The sequence below is a fragment of the Herpailurus yagouaroundi genome, unplaced genomic scaffold (assembly GCF_014898765.1).
Source record: "Herpailurus yagouaroundi ecotype Mexico unplaced genomic scaffold, PumYag 186, whole genome shotgun sequence".
NCBI classification, from domain to species: Eukaryota; Metazoa; Chordata; class Mammalia; order Carnivora; family Felidae; genus Herpailurus; species Herpailurus yagouaroundi.
The window spans coordinates 47,876,131-47,889,100 of NW_024412417.1; the positions used below are offsets into that span (position 1 = coordinate 47,876,131).

The 12,970-nt window shown below is 58.1% G+C and overlaps 1 protein-coding gene across 2 annotated transcripts in view; it reads right to left on the reverse strand.

The window, feature by feature from the left end:
• LOC121043074 (lymphocyte antigen 6H) overlaps nt 1–350 on the reverse strand; it is a 3,109-nt gene extending 2,759 nt beyond the window's left edge. For both annotated transcript variants that reach the window (XM_040494594.1, XM_040494597.1), the window contains exon 1: nt 246–350. The gene's annotated coding sequence lies outside the window, so the exon portion shown is untranslated. The remainder of the gene's footprint in view (nt 1–245) is intronic.
• Between the last annotated feature and the right edge of the window lie 12,620 nt (nt 351–12,970).

A 12,970-nucleotide genomic window follows, 5' to 3' on the forward strand; every position in this document is an offset into this window, starting at 1 on the left:
GGAGAAGGGCTGGCTGGGCGCCCGGGGCTCGGGCCCCGGCGGGTCTCCGTCCCGGGCCGTCCGCGCCCCTCGACAGCCAGCGCCCGGCCCGCGCGTCCGCCCCCTCCGGTGCCGGCTCCCTCCGCGGCTGTCCCGCGCGCCCCTCCCCCGGCGCGGGCGAGAGCCCTTCCCCCTCCGCTTGGCGGAGATCCCCTCGAAATTTCTCGGAAGAACGTTTACTGCGAAAGGAAGCGAGCGAAACGCACAAAGACGCAGGGACGGAGGCGGGTAACAGCGGAGGTGATTCGCTCAGGCCCTCGTTCGCAGACTCCCAGCGAAGGGGCCTTCCCCAGGCCAGCCGTCCCCGCCTCGATGGTTTGCGGGTGCGCACCCCCGCCCCGCCCGGACCCGGAGCAGCCGTGACCACCCCACCCGCCGCCACATCCACGTCCGAGGCGCCAGTCCCAAATGCTGGTCTCGGCATTCAATGCCCTCCGCCGCCTGCTTGGCCCGTTTCTCAGCTTTGTCTCTCGCCTTCCCGCCCCACAAAGCTTTTGAGTGCTGTGTCTTCGCACCCGCTGCCCCCTGTGCCTGGAATCCGTCGCTGCTGAGCGCCGAGTGAGCCCCAGCTCCTGTGCACGTGTTGGGGGTTGTTTCTTTTAGTCTGCCTTCGTTTGGCCGGGCAAATATTTGTGGAGTTCCCACGGTTGGCCTAGCGCTGAGCACTGTGAGAAGAGCTCCGCCCTCCCCACCCCCCACCCCCGCCCGATCTTACCTCAGACAAACGATTATCACTAATATCCCCTTGTGAGCTGTGCCGCTGATCACATGGACCCAGCACATAGTATGTGCTCTGTGTAAACCCGTGTGTTATGTCGTGACAGCTTCGCACCCTCCCTGCAAGTGCTGTTGGCGTCCCCGCCTTACAATGAGCAAACGTAGGAACAGACAAGTTGAGCTCCCCGCCCAAGGTCACACAGTGACAGGTGACAGAGCGAGTGTTGGAACCCTAGAAGCTGTACACCTTAACCCCGCCCGGGCTGGAGGAGTGAAGGGGAAGGAGATAGACAGGCGACTCCAACTTGGGGACTGGGGCTCCCACACCTTCAATTCAAATATGAGTTCAGGGGCACCTGGGTGGCTCAGTCCGTTAAGCATCCGACTCCAGCTCAGGTCATGATCTCATGGTTCGTGAGTTCGGGCCCTGCGTCGGGCTCTGTGCTGACAGCTGGGAGCCTGGAGCCTGCTTTGGGTTCTGTCACCCCCCTCTCTGCTCCTCTCCCACTTGCACTCTCTCTCTCTCAAAAATAAAAATAAACATTAAATATATGTGAGTTCAAAGTCAAAAAATCAGCAAACATCCAAAGAAAATGGGCCTCCAAAGACACAGAAGAAACGATGAAGAGATACGGATGTAAATCTCCACAAACCTTCTAAACTGAAAGTGTGCGATACAGAATACAAGATTCATTTGTGTGGTAGGTTGAAGTTAGATTGTAGGAAAGAACAAGGCAGTGCCAGAACTGTGCTTTGTTGGAGAGGGGAACCTCTAGAAATGAAAAGCTCTCACTGAAATTAGCAGGTCATCAGAAACTTTGAAAGATTTAGGCTAAATGAAAATAAAGTCGTTTAAAAACATATATGATATGGCTTCATTTACATGAGATGTCCGAAGTAGCGAAATCCAAAAAAGAGAAAGTCAATCCATGGTCGCCTCCAGCTGGGAGGAAGAAGGAATGAGGACTTCTTGCTAGTGGTCAAGGCGTTCTTTCAAGTGATGAAAATATTCTAAAAATAGAGACTATCCTTGCACAACACTGTGAATGGACTAAAAACCACTGGATTAAAAACCTCAAAAGGCTGAACTTTATAGTATGTGAGTCATATTTCAACAAAGCTGTTGTAAAAAAAAAAAAAACAGCAAATGCATTAGGCAGCACATTAGATACCACTGAAGAAGGAATTTGCAAACTGGAATTTAAATCTATAGAAATTATCGAGACTGCGGTGTAAGGGATAAGGGGACAGAAAATAGAAAAGAGAGGTTGAAACACACAGCATGCACCGTGCTGAGCGCCGAGAGAGGGATGGTCAAAGTCCCAAAGGAAAGACAGCCAGTATTCAAAGAGATTATGCCTCAGAACTGGCGACAGGTAAGCATTTACAGAGAAGCGCAATGTATACTAAATGGAATAAACAAAAAGAAAATTCACACCTAGGTACAGCAGAGTGAAATCACAGACCACCAACGGCAAGAGATCTTTAAAATAGCCAAAAGATGGGGCACCTGGGTGGCTCAGTTGGTTAAGCGTCTGACTTCAGCTCAGGTCGTGATCTCACAGTTGCTGAGTTCGAGCCCCACGTCGGGCTCCGCGCTGACAGCTCGGAGCCCGGAGCCTGCTTCGGATTCTGTGTCTCCCTCTCTCTCTGCCCCTCCCCCGCTCGCACTCTCTGTCTTTCAAAAATAAATAAACATTAAAAAAAATTTTAATAAAATAGCCTAAAGGAAAGAGCGATATCAGCACTAAAGAAACAGCAGGTAAACTGACAGCAGAAATGGATGCCCAGACTGTGGAGTAAGTGTCTTCAAAGTGCTCAGAGGAAAGTAACTGCCAGCTAAGAATTTTCTACACCGTTTTCTGCCGGAGGCCAAGCTATCCAAGGAACCTGATGGCAGGGCCCCGGGCGGTGGACGGATCGGGGCTGCATGGTGGCCCTCCAGAAGGGAAGCTTCTTGTCCTCCTGCTTTTATGTAATTTGGCCTTAGCGTTGGTCGGGGCAGCCCCCCTACCAATGAAAGTGCCTGGGGATTTGTCTGTTGGGATTGCCCACGACAGGCCCCCCGGGAGAAGAACCACTGGGGAAAGACATAAGATTCCGCAGGGAAATCATGCGGCCCTGCATCCAGCCCTTGCCACCCCCTAGAAAGACTCCTCTACCCAAAGGAAGGATGGGCCCATATATTTCCCAGCCGAGGAGGGGGACGAATGGGTTTGAAATCCCCACTCCGGCAACAAAGGAATGTACCTATGGATACAGGTTGCTCCAACCCCTAGGCCCGCTTGGCCCCCAGGAGGCATTCCAGATGATAACCGGACCTGGGGGGTTAAGGTACAGAATGGTTCATTAGTTCCCAGGTAAACGTTGTCTCTCTGGGAGCGCATAAGGCGTGGGTTTCCAGGGCCCTCCTGGCTCCCTCCCGGCACCCAGACCAAAGGAACCTTTTGTTCCTTGTGCCGCAAATGGTTCAAAGGAACCATTAAGAAGTCACGTCCCAGGGGCGCCTGGGTGGCGCAGTCGGTTAAGCGTCCAACTTCAGCCAGGTCACGATCTCGCGGTGCGTGAGTTCGAGCCCCACGTCGGGCTCTGGGCTGATGGCTCAGAGCCTGGAGCCTGTTTCTGATTCTGTGTCTCCCTCTCTCTCTGCCCCTCCCCCGTTCATGCTCTGTCTCTCTCTGTCCCAAAAATAAATAAACGTTGAAAAAAAAAAATTTTTTTTAAAGAAGTCACGTCCCTGTAAACGTTCCACTTGAGGTGTTGAGAGCTGGATGACCTTGAAAGAGCAGGAGGGAACTTACAAGAAAATAACTATGTTGTTCCTTAATGGGTGATTACACAAAAGAACATTTTTAGAATTAGGTAATGCCAAGAAACATAGATAACACACGCCACAAGAAAATTGCTAACAAATGTAAGGCCACGCTTGCCACAATAAAGCGGCCAGTCGAACCCACTGCCGTTGTCCGTGTCCATTTGTTGTTTTCGCTGACGCCGTTCATCCTTCGGGAACCCCCGGACCTGTTGGGGCGGGACCTTGGCAGTTTTCCAAAAATAAGCACAAGAGAAATTTTTCAGATAATGAAAAGTTTGCACGTAAATGTTTTCTGACAACACTTTGGAGGAGTTGTGAGGGTTTACCGCTAGCGGCCTTTCATTAAAGGAACTTTTGGAGAATGCACTGCAGAAGGAAAAGGTATTCCAGAAGGAAGGGCTAGACTCGAGAAGGAAGCGTGTGGGAAGAAACTGGCTTCTGGGAGGGAAATGGAAGCTGGGGTCATCATCTGAGGCGGGAAGAATGTCCGATACGTGAAGTTTGAAAAGACTGAACCCGAGGACAAGGCACGTGCGACGGGCGGGGTGACTGAGTCAGAGGGTCCTGAGACCCGTGCGCTGTTTGAGAGGCAGCGCGGGACACGGACTTTAGACAGTGCTCGGACGATAAGGGTGCAGGAGAAAGCCTCCAGGTAACCAGCAGGAGGGCCAGGGTCAGCGCCTCACGCGGGAAGGGAAAGAACATCCGTGTGTCACAGCACCCAGATATTTAGTCAGACGCTGTCCTGGTGGTTTCTGTGAGGATGTCTGTAGGTGAGGTTAACATGTCCGTCAACAGGGGCGCCTGGGTGGCTCATTCAGTTGAGCGTCTGACTCAGCTCAGGTCATGATCTCGCTGTTCATGACGCATCAGGCTCACTGCCGTCACACAGAGCCCACTTGGGACCCTCTGTCTCCCTCTCTCTGCCCCTCCCTCACTCATGCTCTCTCTGTCTCTCTCTCTCAAAAATAAATCAACATTAAAAAAAAAAGCATTTCCATCAGTAGACTTCAAATGAAGCACATTGCTCTCCATGGTGTGGGTGGGCCTCATCCAATCAGTTGAAGGCCTGAATAGAACAAAAACGGACTCCCTCTGAGCAAAAGGAACTTGTGCCGGCAGACAGCCTTTGAACCTGAACTGGAACATTGGCTCTTACTGACTCTTCTGCCCGTTGGCGTGCCCTGTGGGTTCTGGGCTTGCCAGACTCCAAAATCACACGAGCCAATTCCTTACAATGACTCTGTGTAACTCTACACGTCCCATTGGTTCTGCTTCTCTGGTGAACCCGTTACAGGGAGTGACTTACACCTGGTAAGTGAGGGCCGCTGGAGCTCGAAGCCCGCTCTAGTCTCTGTCCCTGTCCCCCACTGTCCCAGACTTCCCGTCAACATCACAGGGAAATGCAGGGGGAAGGGGCCGAGGCAGGCACACACATCATTAGTCGACGTTTCCGAAGATCCCCGTGGCTGCTGAGTGGAGAATGGCCTGGAAGTTTCTAGAATGGAATGGGGCCGGGGCGGGGGAGGGGGAGGGGTAGTGAGGAGGACAGCGGCTCAGACCAGGGGTGGCAGTAGAAATGGGGCAGGTGGATGGGTTCGCGAGACTTGGCCACGTGTGTCCAGGATGCCCACCTCCGGGGCTCTGGCTCGGGAAGCGGGTGGACCCAGGGCAGGACGGTGAGCACATTGGCCATGAGAGGCATTAAAGCCTTTTTGTTAGTTGGGGACGCCTGGACGGCACCAACGGCGGGTCACAAGTGCCTGCGGGGCTCAGCGCAGGGTCTGGGCTGGAGACGCGCGTGTGGTCTGGGTCGGCACAGAGGGAACAGGTGGGGTCTCCAGGCGAGAAAGTGCAGAGACAGCAAGGCCAGCTGAGGGTCCGGCCCAAGCAGCGAAGGTGCAAACAGGTCCTGTCACTGGGAGACGAGTGCCTCACAGGATGTCACTGTTGCCTGAGTCCAGGAGCTGTCCATCTGTCTGTCCATCTGTCCGTGTGTCATCCTTTTGACACCTAGGCCCACTTTGGCTCAAGTCCCAGCAAGGGTTCACACAGAGGCCCTTCCCTTCTCTGGTCCCTCAGAGCCACCCGTCCCCAGGCTACACCGCCTCCAATTCCCCGGAGCCTCCCGGGCCCCAGCCGTGCCCACGGGACTCCCCGGCAAAGCCCCAGTACTCTCCCAGCTTGGGGACACTCCTCTCCCCCACCCCTGCCTAGGTCTGAGCACATGTCCCGGGCAGGGGCAGCTGTCAGCTGTCACCTGGGGCGGCCTACTCCTTCCAGGCCAGCGTCCTGGGGGCGTTTCTGCCACCAGCATCGAGCACCTGTGCTGTTCCTGCCTGCCACCTTCCTCTCCACCTTCCCTGTGCCAATGTCCAGGCATCAAAGGAGCATTCCTGCAGAGGAGGTTGCACCAGGTCAAGCCACAGCCTCAGAGGAGCCCGTGCTCCCCGACGCTTTGCTTCTCCAGCGCCTGCTCACGGGCTCCCTCGGCCTGTAACACCCATCCCGACACCTCCCTCCCTCCTAGCCTGCACTTCCTTTTTGCAGTCAGCAGTCTGGGCCCTTCCCCCAAGCCGGCCTTCTGGTGGCCCTGGAGGTCAGATCTTAGTTCCTCCCACCTCCTCCCCTGAATGCACTGTGTCTCTGGAAGCCCGCCGTCGCCCCCCACCCAGCACGGGCAGCTACGCGACCCCGGCCACGGCTCCAGGGCTCCGTGGCCATCATGCCTGCATCATCTGCCTTTGCCCGAGACCACCTCTCAGCATGCAGGGTCCCCTTCGAGACACCTGAGCCTTCTCGAAGCTCAAGTCGGCTCCGAAGAACCCCTTCCCAGCAGTGTTAGACGCCCGGACAGCAGCTGCAAGGAGCCTGAGCACAGCGCCCGGCCCAGGGTCCAGGCTGGGGGAGCTCCCACTGCAGGGAGCACTCAGGGCTCCTCACCCCCCAGCCGCCGGCGCTCATGCACACGCTCCACACACTCACACCGCGTGCACACTAACGTGCACACACACGCTCACACATATGCACACTCACACCGTCACAGATCCACGCCCACACTAATGCACTTCCTCTGCCACACCTGCACGCTCGCACACACTTACACGCTCACTCACACACTCCCTGAGACCTCAGTCCCAGCAGGTCAGCAGCTCCTGAAGCGCACAGGGCTCTGCTCTGTGCTCTCGACGGCATGTCGTGTGTGACCGTAGCCGGCTCGCCCAGGGCCTCTTTCCAGGAAGCAGAAGCAGAACAGCAGAGCGGTGACATCCAGCCTCTGGGGGAAGACAGGAGACGCCATGCTGGGGGGGAGGAGGGGGGGATGGTCTGGGCCTGCTGCGTGACCTCCTGAGCCTGTAGAATAGGGGGTGCTAGCCACCTGTGAAAGCATCGTGGGGAGCACACACAATGCCACCACTAAAGTGCTCACTGGGCGTCTGGCCCAGCGTCTGGCAGGGCACCACCACGGCACAGTCATCCATTCCTGCCACCAGCCAAAGAGACAGCCGAGCCCTACCCCGGGGAGGGAGAGAGCCGGCAAACAGAAAGGCGGCTGTGGGGTGATGCGAGCTGTCATGAGAGGAGCTGGGGGGGCGTGGACGGGGCCTTGGAAGGAGACAGCGAGCCAGGGCCTGGAAGACGAGGCTGGCGCAAGCCCCAAGTCCCCGAGACGGGACGGAGCAGGGGTGATTGGGAGAGGAGCCAAGTGATGTGAGAGGGGAGGAGGGAGCAAGAGGGAGGATAGAGAAGAGGAAAGGGGTGGAGGAGGAGGGAGGAAGGGAAGGGGAGGAGGAAGAGGGAGGAGCGGGGGTGGGCAGAGGAGGGGGGAGGAGGAGGAGACGGGAGGGGGAAGGGTCTCTGCCAGGCCTAGGGCAAGGCGGCCAACCCCCAACATCTGGAGCCTGCGGTGTGGTGGGTGGGCTCTCAGAACCCCTGGGACACCCCTGCTACCCTCCCCTGAGCCTGGGCTGGACTTAACCATTTGCCTGTGGTGGAGAGAGAGAGCGGAGGGATGGTGTCCCTGAGACAGAGTTATAAAAAGAACAGCAGTCGGTTAAGCGTCCGACTTCAGCCAGGTCACGATCTCGCGGTCCGTGAGTTCGAGCCCCGCGTCAGGCTCTGGGCTGATGGCTCAGAGCCTGGAGCCTGTTTCCGATTCTGTGTCTCCCTCTCTCTCTGCCCCTCCCCCGTTCATGCTCTGTCTCTCTCTGTCCCAAAAATAAATAAACGTCGAAAAAAAAAATTTTTAAAAGAACAGCTTCTGAGGCAGGCTCAGGCCCTCTCCCGCTCACCCTCGGGGAATCCGGCTGCCCCGCCTGCGGAGGGGGTGAGTCCTGCCTGCTGACAGCCACTCGAGGGGGCTTGAAGTGGGTCCCCCACCCAGGCCTCCCTCAGATGAGGCCACAGCCCCGGACGACAGCTTGACCCCAGCTTCCTCAGGGACCCCAACGTAGGGGTGACGCCTGCATTTCGAGCCCACGGACACCGGGAGAGCACAAACCGTGTTGCCTTAAGCCCCTAAGTTTTGGAGTAATTTATGCAACAAAAGATCACGCAAGTGGGCAGGGCCTGACTTGGGCCTGGTGGGGGGTGGGGGAACAGACGTCAGAAGTCTTGAAGACTAAAGTCCTAGGCGTCCCCAGCCCCTGGGGAGTGCGGTTCCGGGCCTGCTCCTCAGAGAGCGGAGACTACGCTCTCCCCATGTTGGGTGGGCTTGGTTGCCAGGGAGATGGTGATTCCTAACCCAGTTTCCAAGCTACTCAGCTTCCTTCCAATGCATGTAGGTCAGTTTCACCCTATCAGGATTTTGCAAACGAAGAGTAACAATCAGTCACGATTAGCAGGAGAAAGGACCTTCTTTCCGGCAGCCAGAGCAGAGCAAGTCCCTGTGTGTCCCTGGCCCTGCGGTCTGCACAGGTCCTGCAAGGAGCCTCACCTCCCTCCTCTGGACCCGCCCTGGCGCAGATGTCCAGGCCCCGGTGAGGGAGCACGGAGACCTCGCTCTGCCCAGGGGCACAGTGACAAGTCCCTGAGTGCTAAACCGGCAGGAACCCTCATACCACACTGTGCTCAGGCCCCGGATGACTGGCCGGTGGGCCAGCCCCAGAGCAGAGCCAGCTCTCAGGTGGTCAGAACCAGGGACAGCGTCAAAAGCCACCGCACTCAGCCCTAAGCCCGCGGAAGCAGCAGAGAGGACAGGACTCCGGATCAGGCCCTGGCAGCAGGGGGCCGAGGACGCGGTCCTGCCCGAGATGTGCTCCGAGCCATCCAAGACTACAGATGCGGCCGCAGGCCAGAGCTACGGAGGAGTTTTCCCGAAGACTGCCCTGCGTGCTCACAGGGCCAGCCTCTCAGCCAAGGGTTGACAGGGACGCTGTGTCCAGCCTTTCCTGAGAAGCCGCCGAACTCAGAGAGGGAGAAAGTTTCTGACCCCCAGAATAGTGGGGGGCAGGGTGTACGTGGGCTGAATGCTGGCCACAAAGAGACGCTCAAGTTCTAACCACCAGAACCCGTGAACGCGACCTTATTTGGAAAAAAGCTCTTTGTGGATGAGACGGAGTTAAGGATGTAGAGATGAGGTCATCCTGGATTTGGGGTGGGCCCCAGACCCAACATCTGGAGACCTTAGATGAGAAAAGAAAGACGTGAGGCACAAAGGCACGGGGAAAGGTCACGCCGACCCTGGGTGTGGCCACAGGCCACCGACCTCCTGGAGCCACCAGAGGCCGGAAGGGGCCGGAAGGACCCTCCCCTAGAGACTTTTTATTGTTTTAAGCCACCAAGTTTGTGATTTGCTGCAGGAAACAAACACAGGGTGTCATAGGCGCTGTGAGAGGGAAGTGCCCCCAGCCCTGGCCAGCTGCCTGCGTGCAAGAAGCCGGAGGGCCTCCTGTGCTCTGAGGACCCAGGGACGCGTCCTGGGCCCGGCAGACTCAGTCACACCCAGACCCACCTGCAGAGCCCAGGGGCCTGGGAAGGAGGGGCAGGCAGCGGGGCCTCCAAGCTACATTTATTTATTTTTTGAGAGACATAGAGAGACAGAGCACAAGTTGGGGAGGGGCAGAGAGAGAGGGAGACACAGAATCCGAAGCAGGATCCAGGCTCCGAGCTGTCAGCCCAGAGCCCGACGCGGGGCTCGAACTCACGGACCGCGAGATTATGACCTGAGTCGAAGTAGGACGCTCAACCGACTGAGCCACCCAGGCGCCCCTGTGGGGCCTCCAAGTTAGACAGGAGCAGGGGTCCACCTTAGGGGCAGAGCAGGAAGGGACAGTCCGTCATTGGGAAGGGGCTCCCCCCAGGCCCAGCAGGACGTGGACAGGATAGAGGCCCCATGTGCGGCTACAGCACCCCCCCCCACAGGACACCCCCCTCCAGGGGCAAGATGCCACCCGATCAGGGGCTAATAGCACCCCCTCCACGGAACCAGCACCCACCTTACACGGAAGGGAGAGGGTGGGGTGGCTCTCAGCCCCACCCGCAGCTCCTCTTCCCCCACCTCCGCCCCACTGGGGGGCTCAGGCTACCCTACCCTGCCCCGGCTTTACCTCCCCGACTTCCCCACAGAGCCCAAGGGGCCTGGCCTCCTCCTGCCTTTTCCCCTCAAGGGGGGGGGGGGGCGCTGAGAGTCCCCTCCTCCATTCGTGAGCCCCCTCCCCCCACCCCCCCCCCCACACCACAGGGATGCGACCCCTTCCTGCCTGGATTGGGAACCAAGGAGAGAGGCCTGTGAAGAGGAGCATGTCCCCCCCACTCCACTGCCCTGCCTTCCACGCATGAACCCAGCACAGGCTGTAAGGCCGAGGCCCCCCTGAAGCTCCTGATGGGTGTCCCTGTTGGCGGAGGGGCAACTGATGTTGGGGATTCCTGTTTCCTGAAGGAGGTGGCCCAGGGGGTGTCTCATCGCTGTGGGGGCCCGAGATGCCCTCAGTAGACACCAGACAAACACACGCTCACGCACACACGAATACAAACACACATACACGTAAACACACGTAAAAATGCACACACACAACCACACACATGCAAACACACACATATGCACACACATGCACACACGCAGACACAAACACCTGTATATACACAAACGCCCACACGCGCACACGTGCAGACACAAACACACGCGTGTGCACACACATACACACACAGCAAAGACCAGAAAAAACAGCATCTGTGGGGAAGAGCCCCAGGTGGGGGAAGGCCCAAGGGGCCCCAGCGGAAAGAGAGACACAAGAGGGCGGGGGTCAGGCCCCGGAGAGGACACCAAGCCAGTCCATCTGCCGGCAGGGCCAGCAATATTCTGGGAGCTCTCCGACCATCCATTGTCCTCCCCAGGCCCCACCTGGCCCCGGCCCGACCGTCTGTCACCCGGACCCCCGCCAGGGCGTCACCCGGGCTCCTTGCGCCCACTCCCACCCACCCCAACCCACTCTCCAGAGGAGGTCAGAGCGGCTATCACAAACTCGGTGTCCAAATGCTTTAGGGGCTTCTGATCGTTCTCAAGATGAAGTCCAAAGCCCTCCGTGACCCCTGGCCCCTCCCACCTCTTCTGTCACCGCCTCAGCTCCAACCGCTGTCCTTTTTGTCCTTTCAGCTCCCGTACTTGCCAGATTCCTGCCTCAGGACCTTTGCGTACGCCGCTCACCGAGGCTGGAACCATTCAACCCCTTCTCCTGCAACTGGCCAAGTCCTATTCAGCTCTGAGGTCCTGTCTTCAATGTCACCTCCCCAGGGAAGCCCCCCACACCGCTCCTCAAGCCGTGTGCTCTCACAGCATCTCCAGTGACTGTTCTCTGTAGAACCAACCACAAGCCACCATATTCAACAAGTGTCTGGGGCCCTGCTTGCTTGGCAGCAGTCTCCATTGGACCTCCCCGCCCTGAGGGTGTCTCCCTTGTTCACGCTGTTCTCCCCACACCCAGGTGTCCGTGCTCAGACCCGCTCATCGCTGAGTGGAGGCGTGTGTGCTAACGGCAGTGGCCGGGACATGGCAGCCAGTGTACGTGAAGCATGAGTGGGAGGCATCCTGGGGCTCATAACTGTGGGGGGTTGAAACGTGTGGCCGGTAGCCCTTAGTTATTTACACGGACTCCTCTCCAGCCTTGGATGGTTCTGCCACGCCCGGCCCAGCCCTCTCCATCTTTCCCGCACTCCACCTGAGGGTCTCTTCTTGACCAAGCTCAAAAGCCACCTCCACCAGGAAGCCCTCCCTGGTGGATCCCCACCAACTACTGCCTCCTCATGAGGGGTCCTTGACGCAGCCTTCCCTCCTTTCCTGTTTCCGCGTGCCTGCCACCTCTCTGTCCCCAGCTCCCAGCTCAAGGTCCCACTCAGCGGGTTCCACCGAACACCTATGTGTGTATCTGCCCCCATGCCCCCAACCACACCCAAGCTCCTGGCAGCAAGGCCCCTGGCTCTTCGTCCAGCCCTCTCCCCGGGTAGCCCGTGGTCCAGTGCTCCCTCAGTGCTGTCTTTGCTGGGGCCAGATCTCGGGGTTCAGGGGCATCTATGACACACCTATGCTTCCTGGACTCGGGTCCCAGCCCCCAGAAAGGGAACGTGCGGGTGGTTGCATTGACTCTCAGATCAGGCTCCAGCACAACAGCCTGGCCTGGACCAGGGCCCCGGGGGCCCCCCCCCCCCCCCCCGGTCCCACCCCCCCCCCCCCCCCCCATCCGGCTGGTGCCAGGGAAGGTGAGCCCCTCAGCCCATCCTGTGGGCGAACACCCCAAGTCACAGGTGTGCACCCCACGCAGACACTCCAGGGAGTCCCATGCACCCGTCTCGCCGTTAGGCCGTGTCCTCTTACAGGCCCCTTCAGGAGGTACTGTCTACGGCCGCCCCGGGGGGACAGTAGCTAATGTGACCGAGCATCAGACTTCACAGATCACGTGGAATCCTGGGATAAAGCACAAATAAAGAGACAGAGCACCCCAAATAGAGGAAGGAAACCCGGCCCACACCCTAACCACAACTCACGCCCTCACAAAAAAATAAGCAAATGAAAACAACCCAAAGTGCTTTCTTGTGGCTGCTGTGGTCCCGATGTCTTCCGGAAGCGAAGCCCCTTGGCCGTAGGAGGGTCGGCCGAGGAGGCTGTTACTTCCGCACCGGTGACAGAGGCAAGCAGACCACGTGCTGAGAGCAGGGTCCTCTGCGCACTGAGTCCTGCGCCCTCTGCGCCCAGGGTTCCGGCGGCCTCCCTCGCAAACAACCGCACGTAAGAATAGAGGCGCCTACGGTACTTGGGCTGGGCTCCAGACCACACGGCGAAGCAAACGTCGCCGCGAAGCGAATCAAGTGAAATGTTGGCTTCCCCGTGGCTATAAAAGTCATGTTCACGCTACACTGTCGTCTATTAAGCGTGCAACAGCTTTGTGTCTAGAAAACAATGCACGT